The sequence below is a fragment of the Loxodonta africana genome, chromosome 23 (genome assembly GCF_030014295.1).
Source record: "Loxodonta africana isolate mLoxAfr1 chromosome 23, mLoxAfr1.hap2, whole genome shotgun sequence".
NCBI lineage: Eukaryota > Metazoa > Chordata > Mammalia > Proboscidea > Elephantidae > Loxodonta > Loxodonta africana.
This window is the reverse complement of record NC_087364.1, coordinates 3,505,019-3,518,620: the sequence shown is the minus strand read 5'-3', so window position 1 is coordinate 3,518,620 and position 13,602 is coordinate 3,505,019.

Below are 13,602 nucleotides of genomic sequence, written 5' to 3'. Positions count from 1 at the left end.
CTCGTTGACTAATTTTCTCATTTGTAGACAAAATTTGCTCAGACTAACACCAGGCACTGCATCTGGGCTTGTGAGCCTTGGGTAAAGCTTGGCGCCATGCTGGTATACTTTGAATGGGGTCCTTTTTTCTGATGCCAAACTCACTTCTGCTCCAGTTTTGGTCACACCTGCCTTTAGCTTACACTTCATCCCAGGCCAAGTACTTTGTGCAAGTTTTAAGGCTGTTGTTTTGAGTTCCAATAGACTGGACTTCAAGTCTCTTGACCTGAACCCAAGTCTGTTGACTTGTATTGCCTTTCATTTCTCAGAGAACTCTGTGTTATCATTCATTAATGTTTACAGAACACACCACAAGCATCACGATTTGAATTTGGGTGGTGTGTACCACACAAACATCCAAAGAAACCCAGTTAGTTCCAACGTAACTCCTTAAGATGCAAATCTCAGTGCTGAAACAGTCTCCAAGGTGTGTTTCCGCCTTTGATTTCTTTTGAAGTCCAATGCACCAAATTTTATTTTTACCTGTTAATATTCAATCTCATATTATATTTTTTCTTAAAAAAAAAAAGTCCACATAATGAATTAAGTATTCTGCCTTTTAATTATACTTAAAATTGATTAGCAACTATCTTGGCTTGCATTTCCCCCAAAAACAGACTTGGACAAGGATGTCTGCACAGGAAGTTCATTTGGGGAAGTGATTCTAGGGAACTGGAATGGGGACTCAAAGCCCATTGCCATCGAGTCTATTCCAACCCATAGTGACCCTGTATGGCAGAGTAGAATTATCCCACAGGGTTTCTAAGGAGCAGCTGATGGATTCAAACTGCCAACCTTTTCCTTAGCAGCCAAGCTCTTAACCACTGTGCCACCAGGGTCGGTATAGGGAAGAATGTATTTATCCACTAGCTCCTGTCCCCAGTGGTCAGGGGTTGCCCCAAGGGTGCTCATTCTCTCACACTGCCAGATGTACCTGTCCACCAGCATGGCTGAGCAGGCACCTGCTGCCATTCCAGGTGGTGGTCGCAGAGAAGCCAGGTACACCCAAAACAAGGTCTACACCTATACCTGTCAGACTACACCTGCACGCAGCTAGCTGACACAGCAATAGCTGGCGCAAAAAGGTGGGGTAAGAGGATGTGAAACCAGGCCAGAAAGATGTCCCGCAGAGCAACTCTCTGAGATGCTTATTGAGACAACTCTTTATTCCAGGCTCCAGTCCCCACTACCAAGAAGGTACTCACAGTATGTGACAGTGCTGAACATCTCTGCTTGGCTTCTGTTATGCACTGAATTGCACCCCCTCCAATGTGTGTGTGTGTGTGTGTTAGAATCCCAGCCACTATACCTGTGGAGGAGCCCTGGTGGTGCAGTGGTTAAGAGCTACGGCTGCTAACCAAAAGGTCGGCAGTTCAAATCCACTAGCTGCTCCTTGGGGCAGTTCTAGTCTGTCTTACAGGCCTCTACGGCAACAGGTTTGGTTTTGGTTTGTACCTGGGGATGTAATCCTGATTGCAAATAGGGTACTCTTTTTATATTAATGAGGCCATATTAGTGTAGAACCCAAAACCAATTGCCGTGAAGTCGGTTCCGACTCATAAAGACCCTACAGGACAGAGTAGAACTGCCCCATAGAGTTTCCAAGGAGTGCCTGGTGGACTCAAACTCCTGACCTTTTGGTTAGCAGCCGTTGCTCTTAACCACTGGGCCACCAGGGTTTCCTATCAGTGTAGGGTGGGCCCTAAACCTAATTGCTTCTGAGTTATAAAAAGAGAAGATTAGATGCAGAGGCAAGCACAAACACAGGCAAGATAGACGCCACATGAAGATCACCAAGGAACCTAGAAAAGCCAGGTCTCCAGAAGCTGAGACCCACAGAGCCAATAGAGAGCCTTCCCCTAGCTCTGGTGCCCTGAATTTGGACATCCAGCCTTCCAAGCTGTGAGAGAAGTCCCTGGGTGCCACAGAGAGTTAAGCGCTTGACTACCAACCATGAGGCTGGCGATTCAAACCAACCTACCCAGAGGCACCTTGGAAGGAAATCGGGTGATCTGCTTCTAAAAGGTGACAGTCCTGAAAACCCTATGAAACACGCTTCTACTCTGCACACACTGGGTCGCCACAGGTGAGGATCAACTTGATGGCAACTGGTACTGGTAAACTGTGAGGAGATAGATTTCTGTCCTTTAAAGCCACCCACGTGTGGTATTTCTGTTATAGCAGCATAGGCTTAGGTTACCGAGCCTAAACCTGTGTGTGGGTCACACTTCAGAGTCAGCTGCCCAGTATTAAACATAAAAAGAATTTAGACAGGGAACACAACAGAGAACCCCTGAGGGAGCAGGACACCAGTGGGATGCAGACCCCAAATTCCCGTAAAAAGACCAGACTTAATAGCCTGAGACTAGAAGGACCCTGGAGGTCATGCACCCCAGACCTTCTCTTAGCCCAAGGCAGAAACCATTCCCAAAGCCAACTCTTCAGACAGGGTTTGGACTGGACTACAGGATAGAAAATGACACTGGTAAAGAGTGAGCTTCTTGGATCAAGCAGACACATGAGACTGTGGGCATCTCCTATCTGGAGGGGAAATGAGAGGGCAGAGGGGGTCAGAAGCTAGCCAAATGGACATGAGAGAGTGGAGGGAAGGAGTGTACTATCTCATTAGGTGGAGAGCAATTAATAGTATATAGCAAGGTGTATATAAATTTTTGTATGAGAGGCTGACTTGATTTGTAAACTTTCACATAAACCACAATAAAATTTTTTTTTAAAGTTTAGAATCTTGGACCTAAAGAAGTTAAAATAAAAATAAACCCATTGCCGTCAAGTCAATTCTGACTCATGGCGATCCTATAGGACAGAGTAGAACTACCCCATGGATTTCCAAGGCACAGCTGGTGGATTCAAACTGCCAACCTTCTGGTTAGCAGCTGAGCTCTTAACCACTGTGCCACCAGGATTCCTAAAATAAGTAAGAAGAGAAAAATAAGATCACAGTCTCAGAACATAATTGGATTAAAAAATGTAGACAATAAAACATAAACCAAATACAAACTAGTATTTCATAACCCCAATATCTGTTTATGCAAAGGAGCCCATGATCTGCCCAGGCATAATGGGTCTAGATGTCTTACTCTTGAATCAAATTGTTAGACCTAAGCCTTGAAATTTCAAGCTCTGTCCTTCATGGTTCCTTGCATACAGCATGAGAGAGATTTTCTGGTCTAGTTTCTCTGTGCCAGGAATAACCTGCCTAGAAAGCTAAATGTCCCATTAGCAGTGTCCCATAGTTTCCAGAGAGAGGATGCCTTGAAATTAGAATCACTTCTGCCTCCCAACCGCATCCCGCATCCCGAAAGGACTTTCAGCACCCCCTCTGATGACAGAATGCACATTAAGCTGGAGGAAATGCCATCCCAAGGGGGTGGGTGGAGGGTACACAAATAAAGATAGCAACTCCTGGGAAGCTACATTTAACCTTTAAACTACCAGAGAAAAACAAGGTGATAAGGACGCTCTGAGCACATTTCTTCAGCTCTCAGGGCCTCAAGGTAAAATGAAACAAAGCATCTGTACTTCACAGTGGTGTTAAGAGAAATCAGCTACTCCATGTGAACATGCTTCAGGCGGTACACAGCATGGACATACTCACGTTAGTTTTATATCATGTCCTGGGCCAGAGAAGGAGTTGAAAGAATCCCTGCCATTTGGGAATTTTTTGAATGGGTTCAAGTAGAGAAGAGCTATTCAGAATAGACTGTGGGAGTAATGAAAGTAAGTTTTGAAAATGCATTTCATGACATTCTAGACGTGGAAGGGAAGGGTAAAGTTGACATGCAAGGATGGTCTTGAGTCAGCAGACCAAACCCAAGCAAATGGTGCATAGAAAAATGGAATGAAGGCCACGCTCACCTCATGAGAGCTAAACAACGAGAGGATCAGAGAAAGTTGCCAAACTAAAGGTATCTATAAGCTACTGTAGAGGGTGGAGCCCTTAAGACAGGGAAAGAATTGCTTTCTGGCCGTTTCGCCACCAAGTTCAGCTACCTTAACACAGCACCATCTTTTAGCTGGTGAAATTGCAGATGGAAGGGAACTATCATTTCGTGAAGGGCTTTCTGTGTTCCGGACTCTGCTACGTGCATTCACAGGGCATATTTTATTTGCTTCTGCAAATGGTTAAGCGCTGAACTACTAGCCAAAAGGTTGGTGGTTTGAACCCACCCAGAGGCACCTTGGGAGACAGGCCTGGTGATCTGCTTCTGAAAGGTCACAGGCTTGAAAACCCAGTGAAGCAAGTTCTACTCTGCACACATGGTGTCGTCGTGAGTTGGAATTGACCTGACAGCAACAACTAACAACAAGTGTGAGGTAGTTATGGTGTGTCCCATTTTATAAGGAAGGAGATTTCACACAGAGAGGTTAAGTTAACTTGCCCCAAGTTATACAATCAGTTAAATTAGCAAGGATTCAAGCCCAAATCTATAGACTTCCTCCAAAACCTATGCCGACTTCCAAAAAATAGCTACCATTTAACTGAGCCCTGACTGCGTGTCAGGCACTTTCAATAAATCAGCTCTGAATCCTCAAAACCTGGGGGTCACTACCATGTACCATCTAGTCCAGGAATCTAAATGACATTTTAAGTTGCACATACTGACTTCTTAATCGTTTTTTTTTTGAAGGATGGAGTGCATCCAAGCTAGAGACAAGAGGCTAGAGCTGCAATGCCACACAGGAGGGGTACGGAGAGGCCATTATCCTCTCTAGCTGGAAGTACACCCCAGCAACTCCCTGACACCCCTTCCCTACCTGCAGGCTGACTCTCTGAAGAGCCTCGCAAGTGCAGGCAGTAGGAGTCACTCAAGGAAGTTCTGCCTCCCTTCCGAGCCAAGGTTCAAGAAGAAAGGGTGGCCTGGGGTAGAGGCAGGCTTGGAAGCTAGAGGATAACCTCGCTCTACAATCATAGTCATTTCTGCAACGCCCACTGGATCCTAAACAGGACAAGGTCCAGCTTCTCTGTGGGGTGGCGCCCGAGCTCCTGCCTTGAGCTGATTGATTCCTGCTTCTCCACTACGAAGAGCCAGTGTTATCTGCAGGACTGCTGGAAAAGGAATGCTTGCATTCAGACTATGAAGTCTCTCTGCTGGGGTCTCCCACACTGCCCACTCACCGTGAGGAGTCGCCCTCAGCTACTGGGCTCCCATGGTCCCCACGCCACGGAGAGGCTAGTAAACAAGCCATTGGAGGCCACCTGAGAGTGAGACAGAATGAGGAGGGCTGAAAGGGTCCACTGGAGACACACTTGTACGTCGTGGAGATACAAATGGCCGTTTCACAGGCCTCCCAGCTGCCTTGACAGGGAGCAGGCATTAGCCACACTGTTTAATGCCAGATGCTGCAGCCCATGACCTAGAAATTACCGATGCAAGAGCCTGCTTTCTTGGCCTCCAGTAAATTTTTAAATGGAAAACAAAATGGATTGAGGAATAAAATGAAGGGAGAGTCCAATTTCTCTTGGAACAATTGGTGTCTGCTGGTTAGAAGCCTAAGCAACCAAACACACCTTTCCGGGACAGATTAACCAGTCAGTATACACAGGTTTACAGTAAGCAAGTACACACAGGCTTGATTGCGTTTACCTACTAATGGTAGTACCTCATTTCACGTGCGTTTCAGATTTCACATGGGTTTCACAAGTGGCAAAACCCATGTGACATTGTGCATTACAGGCTAGTAGGTAAACACAATTAAGCCCATGCGCACCTTGCTTGCCGGGTGATCTGTCCTGGGCACCTTTATAAGAGAACAAACAGTACAACAAACAGAACTGGGCACTGAAGTCAGGTCAGATCCCCAAACTGCCCCTGACTCTGGGACCAGCCATGAGGTATTCAGCTTCCCAGAGCTCTCTTCCTCAAGATGGGGACAGCAGCTTGTTGTCCAGGGAGTCACCACAGGGGCCAAAAGGGCACTGTGCCCAGCACCGGGACCTGCTGGCTTCCTGTCCCTTGGGAGGAAAAATCCATTGTGTGGTTTTCTTTGTCCCACCAGCCCTTCTGCTTCTGCAGTGCTTGATTTAGGACTAAACCGAAAATTGTACAGAACTGTAAAGGGAGAAAAATGCACCAGCAGGGCCTGCCCGCTCCCTGCCCTCCCCAGCCCCCACCCCCTCCGCTCTTGTTTTGCGTGGTGTTGGCTCCTCCTGGAAATGGGGGGGGTGCTCCAGGATGGGTACGACCAGTGCTCCAGTCCCCTCCTTCACTCTGTCCCCCACCCTCTGAGACCCTCTGAGGTCTGACTGTCATAATGAGAACTTCAGGCCGTCACCACGAAGAGCAAATGAAAGAGACAATCTAGGCAGGTGGGCGCTCTGCCTGCATCTACAGGAACTGAAGCGCTTACTGATGAAGATCAAAGACTTCAACCTTCAGTGTGGGTTACACCTCAACATAAAGAACACAGAAGTCCTCACAACTGGACCAATAAGCAACATCACGATAAATGAAGAAAATGGTGAAGTTGTCAAGAATTTCATTTTACTTGGATTCACAATCAACACTCATGGAAGCAGTAGTCAGGAAATCAAATGACATATTGCACTGGGCAAATCTACTGCAAAAGACCTCTTTAAAGTATTACAAAGCAAAGATGTCACCTTGAGCGCTAAGCTTCCCCTGATCCAAGCCATGGTATTTTCAATCACCTCATATGCATGTAAAAGGGAAACAATAAATAAGGAAGACTGAAGAAGGATTGATGTCTTTGAATTGTGGTGTTGGCGAAGAATATTGCACATACCATGGACTGCCAGACAAACCAACAGATCTGTCTTGGAAGAAGTACAGCCAGAATGCTGCCTGGAAGAGAGAACGGTGAGACTGCGTCTTATGTACTTTGGACATGTTATCAGGAGAGATCAGTCCCTGGAGAAGGACACCATGCTTGGTAAGGTAGAGGGTCAGCGAAAAAAAGAAAGGCCCTCAATGAGATGGATTGACACAGTGGCCGTAACAAACAATGGGTTCAAACATAGCAACAATTGTGACGATGGCACAGGACAGGTCATTATTTCGTTACATGGTACATGGGGTCACCATGAGTCAGAACTGACTCAACAGCATCTAACAACAACGTATCATCACTTCATACCTGAGAAAACCTGTGACTGTGGGAATTAAGTAACTTGTTAACAGTTTAAGTAACAACTAGTAAGTGGCAGAGACAGGATTACAACCCCAGTCAGCTGGAGCCCACCTCCTGAGCATCTTCCACCGCCACAGCCCTCTGGGTGGCGCAGTGGTTAAGTAAGTGGTTAAGTGGTTAGTAGCTTGGCTGCTAACAGAAAGATTGGTGGTTTGAACCCACCAGCAGCTCCTTGGGAGAAAGATGTAGCAGTCTTCTTACATAAAGCTTTACTGCCTTGGAAACCCTATATGGCAGTTCTACTCTGTCCGATAGAGTCTCTACGAGTCAGACTCGACTAGATGGCAATGGGTTTGGCTTTCCGGGTTGCAATTCCATATGAATTTGGGGATCATATTTTCCATTTCTGTAAAAAAGCATTGTTGGAATTATGACAGGGATGGCATTGAATCTGTAGATCACTTTGGGCAATATTGACATCTACACAATATTAAGTCCATGAACATGGAATGTCTTCTCATTTAACAACAACAACAACAAACAAACAAACCCAGTGCCGTCGAGTCAATTCTGACTCATGGTGACCCTATAGGACAGAGTAGAGCTGCCCCGTAGAGTTTCCAAGGAATGCTTAGCGGATTCCAAGGAGTGCTTAGCGGAGTGCTGCCGACCCTTTGGTTAGCAGCTGTAGCACTTAACCACTACGCCACCAGGGTTTCCTCCCATTTATTTAGGTCTTCTTTAATTTCTTTCATGGAGCCCTGGTGATGCAGGGGTTAAAGTGCTTGCTGCTAACTGAAAGGTCAGAAGCTCGACCAGCGCTTGGAGAAAGATGTGGCAGTCTGCTTCCATAAAGATTACAGCTTTGGAAACCCTATGGGGCAGTTCTACTCTGTCCTACAGGGTCGCTATGAGTCGGAATCAAGTAGAAGGCAACGGGTTTAAGTTGTTTGTTTGTTTTGATGATAAGGAGACTGTCAGATCATACCCACATTTAAACTGTAAGAAAAGAGAGGCCACCGATAAACAAAAACAGAAATGGCAGAGCATAGATAAGGCACTGGACTTGGAGTCAGATTCGGTGTCCCTGTCTCATTTCTGCCCCTGAGGAAGGGGCACATCTATTCATTCCTCGGCCTCAGTTCCTCAAATCCTTGAGGTTCCCTCTAGACCCTCATCCCTGGGATGTGAACCTCAGACTCTGAGGTAAACACAAAGGGAAGAGAGGAACAGGGAATGACACAGAATGACCACATGAAATCCTTTGATCTGAGCAGCACTGTAAAGATGCACTGTAAACCTTTGAATGAGGTGGCCTCGGCCCAGTGAGAAAGATAATACTCTACAGCTTCCAGAAAAGACACAAAAGGATGAGAAGTCCTGGTGGCACAGTGGTTAAGTGCTCAGCTGCTAACCAAAATTGCGCAGTTGGAACCCACCAGCCACTCCGCCGGAGAAAGATGTGGCAGTCTGCTCCCATAAAGATCGCAGCCTTGAAAACCCTATGGGGCAGTTCTACTCTGTCCTATAGGGTCGCTATGAGTCGGAATCCACTAGGTAGCAAGGGGTTTGTTTGGTTTTTTTTGCGGGGGGGAGCGAGTGAGGCCATAACAACAATACTGCAAACGGGTGGCTTTTGGAAAGAAAATTTTACTTTCCTGCACTCCTGGAGGCTAGAAGTCAGAATTCAGGGCATCAGCAGGGCTAGGCTCTCTCTGTGTGTCGGCTCTAGGACAAGACCTTTCCTCCTATCTTTCAGCTTCTAGCCGCCCCGGTGCTTCCTGGTGCTCCTTGGCTTGTGGATGGATCCTCACGTGGCACCTTCCCCCATGTGACTGTGTATCTCTGTGACTGTACTCCCCTTTATAAGACATCAGAGCCCTGGTGGCACAGTGGTTAAGAGCTCACCTGCTAACTAAAAGGTCAGCAGTTTGAACCCACCAGCCATTCCTTGGAAACCCTATAGGGCAGTTCTACTCTGCCCTATAGGGTCGCTATGAGTCAGAATCAACTCGATGGCAAGAGGTTTGGGTTTTTTTGGTTTTATAAGGCAACGCTCAGAAGGATTGGGCTTAGGACCCACTCTATCTTTAACATACCAAAAACCAAACCAGCTGCTGTCGAGTTGATTCCACCGATGACGCCGTGAATCAGAGTAGAACTAAGCTTCACACCATTTTCAATGGATGTGATCTTAAATGGATCACCAGGCCTTTCTTACGAGGTGCCTCTGGGTAGCTTCAAACCGCTAACCCTTCAGTTAGCAGCTGAGCACTTAACCACTGTGCCACCCAGGGACCCCCGATACAACAAAAGAAAAACCTTATTTCCAAACTGGGTCAGGTCGGGACTTCAACGCACCTTTCTGGGGACACAATTCAATCCCTAACAGAGACCAGCTCCAGGCTGACCCACGTTTGCGCAGGCTCGGCATTACACAAGTTGTTCCACTTCACTCCCCGGCTCTGCCCAATCTGGCAACGCAGGTTTAAAAGCTCTAACTCTGAGAAGTGGAAAGGATCGAAGGTAACTTCATGATACAGACAGAAACCACCAAAAAATAAAGGTGGTGTGACATAAGGCCAGATAAGAGGGATATGGAGATAACGGGCCAACCTCTTGCCTAGTCACAGAAAGGCCAGCACCATCCCCGGCGCCACCACCCACAGCTGGAGTAAATTTTGACTTCAAGATCCTCCAAATGCTCCAGGAGACAACACAGCTGGCACTCAGAATGCAGGGTCTCTGAATTCAAGGGCTTGCCCTTTTCAAAGCAATTTGTCACCCCTTAAGAAAATTTCTTTTTCTTTAATAAAGGCTGTCGAGCCCTGGTGGTGCAGTGGTTAAGAGCTCAGCTACTAACCAAAAGATTGGCAGTTCGAATCCAGCAGCCACTCCTTGGAAACCCTATAGGGTAGTTCTACTCTGTCATATAGGGTCTCTATGAGTCGGAATCGACTTGACGGCAATGTGTTTAGTAAGTGCTCTGCATAGCTAAGTTGGAAACGCTGCTGGCATAGTGGTTAAGAGCTACGGCTGCTAAACAGGTCAGGAGTTTGAATTCACCAGGTGCTCCTTGGAAACTGTATGGGGCAGTTCTACTCTGTCCTAAAGGGTTACCATGAGTCGGAATCGACTTGACGACAACAGGTGTAGTTTGTTTTTTTATAACTAAGTTCACCCAGGAGCACGAAGGCGAGGCACATGCTCAGTTACATTTCTCATGTTCCCATCTGTTAATTACACAGGTGTTGAGCTCCAGGCTGAACCTCTGCTCTAAGGAAACACTCGTGGACCCATGAGGTGAAGTGGCTGACAAATATTAGCGTAAGGTGATTTACTGGCCGAGTTTACTGGCAGAGCAGGCGGCTCTGTTCAAGCCAGGAAGCCAAGTTCCGAAATGACACAGTTATACTTTTAAAGAAAAACCAGGCCCAGGAGCTCGTGAAAAGGGGGAGATAGTACTCACAACGTCCAATTACGACATATCCAGCCCCAAAGGCCCCCGAAGCCAGCGCCAAGTATGACGCGTGCAGAACACCAGGAAATATCAAATGACATAATGTTATTGAGAAAATAAGTTTCTTAATCCTCCTAATCGGAATCAACTCGACGGCACTGGGTTTGCTTTGGTTTTTGGAATCCTCCTAAGGATGCTTGGAAACCCTGGTGGCACAGTGGTTGGGAGCTGTGGCTACTAACCTAAAGGTTGGCAGTTCGAATCCCCCAGGCACTCCTTGGAAACCCTGTGGGGCAGTTCTACTCCGTCCTATAAGGTTGCTATGCGTCGGAATCAACTTGACGGCTACAGATTTAAGGACACTTGGAAACCCTGGTGGCGTAGTGGTTAAGAGCTACGGCTGCTAACCAAAAGGTCGGCAGTTCGAATCCGCCAGGCATTCCTCCGAAACTCTGTGGGGCAGTTCTACTCTGTCCTTTAGGATAGCTATGAGTCAGAATCAACTCCACCGCAGTGGGTTTTTTCTTTTTTTTAGGACACTAGTTTTTTTTTAGTGGTGCAATGGTTAAGCACTCAGTTGCTAACCACAAGGTCGGCGGTTCAAACCCACCAGCCACTCCTAGGGAGAAAAGACCTGGTGATCTGCTCTCATAAAGATTACAGCCTAGTACACCCTATGGGTCAGTTCTACTCAGTCCTATAGGGTTGCATGAGTCAGAACAACAACAAGGACACTCTGGAGCACAGCTGAGAAATGTTGCAGCAATGGCCTCTGTTACAGATCGAGTTGTATCCCCCAAAAACTATGTGCTGTAAATTCTTACCTTTATCTGCAGCCCTGGCAGCGCAGTGGTTAAGAGCTCAGCTGCTAACCGGAAGGTCAGCAGTTCGAATCCACCAGCCACTCCTTGGAAGCCCCATGGGGGCAGTTCTACTTTGTCCTATAGGGTCAGAATCAACTCGACAGCAACGGGTTTTTTATCCCTGCAGATGTCATCCTACTTGGGAATAGGCATTTCTCTGTAGTGTTAATGAGGTCATATGAGTGTAGTGTGTCTTAAACCAATCACTTCTGAGATATAAAAGAGAAGATTAAGCGCAAAGGGAAGGAAGCACAAACGGAGAAAGACTGATGCCACATGGAGATCACCAAGGGACCAAGGAGGAGAAGCTGAAAGGGACGAGGACCTTCTCCCAGAGCAGAGAAAGCCTTCTCCGAGAGCTGGCGCCCCGAATGCAGGCTTCTAGCCTCCTAGACTATGAGAAGATAGGATTCTGTTCGTTAAAGCCACCCATTTGTAGTATTTCTGTTATAGCAGCTCTAGTTAACTAAGACAGGCTTCGAGACCATTTACAGAAGTTTTAACCCCGCACTGTAGCTGGTCTTACCATCCCTGCATTTGTATAAAGAGAAAGAAGGGCACCCTGGTCGAGCAGTGGTTAACTGCTGCTAACCAAAAGGTCAGCGGTTCGAACCTACCAGCCACTCAGCAGAGGAAAGATTTGGCAGTCTGCTTCCCTAGAGATTACAGCCTCGGAAACCAGTTCTGCTCTGTCCTGTAGGGTGGCTATGAGTCAAAGTCAACTCAACGGCAATGTTTTTACAGGTAGCTCAAACAGACACTGAACAGAGGAATCTGCATTAGCTCCAATAGTGTGTTCACCAACTGAGAAATCTGAAGCTTCTCAAAAGCTGAAAAGGGTCAGGAACCAGGGTCACGTGAGATCAAGACCAGCAGACTCTGACCAAAGAACCTGGCTCACGTGCAAGGAGTCAAGGCTGGGATTTGAAATCCACTTGGAGACACAACCAGAACATGGAGGTGCCAGGGGGCCGACGTCACCAAGCACCGTTTTAGCTTTCCTAACGGCACAGCACCGGGCAGTATTGACAAGAGTCGCTGTTTCATGGCCATCTGCTGAATTACTCAGCCCCTCACCCCAGCAGACGAAAGAGCAGGTAGAAGCTGCTGGTATAGGAGAGACGGTAGGGCTGAATACCCAGCCAAGAGCTAACGAGGCCCAGGGATGCTGGTGTAAAAGGGCTGTCTTAGTTATCTAGTGCTGCTATAACAGAAATACCCAAGTGGATGGCTTTAACAAAGAGGATTTTATTCTCTCACAGCCTAGTACGTTAGAAGTCCGAACTCAGTAGGTTAGAAGCCAGCTCTAGGAGAAGGCTTTCTCTCTCTGTCAGCTCTGGGGAAAGCTCCTTGTCATCAATCTTCCCCGGTCAAGGAGCTTCTCAGCGCAGGGACCCCAGGTCCAAAGGATGCAGTATTCTCCCGGCTCTTGTTTCTTGGTGGTATATGAGGTCCCCATGTCTCTCCAATCGCTTCTCTCTTTTACATCTCAAAAGAGATTGACTTAAAACACAATCTAATCTTGTAGATTGAGTCCTGACTCATTAAAATAATAGCCACTAATCCCGTCTCATTAACATCATAGAGGTAGGATTTACAACACAGGAAAATAACATCTGATGACAAAATGGTGCACAACCAAACAATACTGGAGATTACGGACTAGCCAAATTGACACACATTTTTGGGGGGCACAATTCAATCCATGACAGGAACCCACAATGAAGTTGTTTTTTTTTTTTAACTTTTTTTACTGTGTTTTAGATGAAGGTTTATAGAGCAAATTAATTTCTCATTAAACAGTTAACACACATATTGTTTTGCGACATTGGTTGCCAACCCTGCGAAGTGTCAACACTCTCCCGTTCTCAACCTTGGGTTCCCCATTCCCATTCATCCAGCTTTCCTTCTCTTCCTTCCTTCTGCCCTCTCTTCCTTGCCCCTGTGCTGACATGCCCATTTAGTCTCATATATATATTTGAGCTACACGTATTTTATTGCTTTTTTTTTTTATGGGCCTGTTTAATCTTTGGCTAAAGGGTGAACCTCAGGGGTGACTTCAGTACTAAGCATATTTTTAGAGCAACGAATAAAGGGTGAAAATGCTTACGTGGAGTTGAACAACATAGC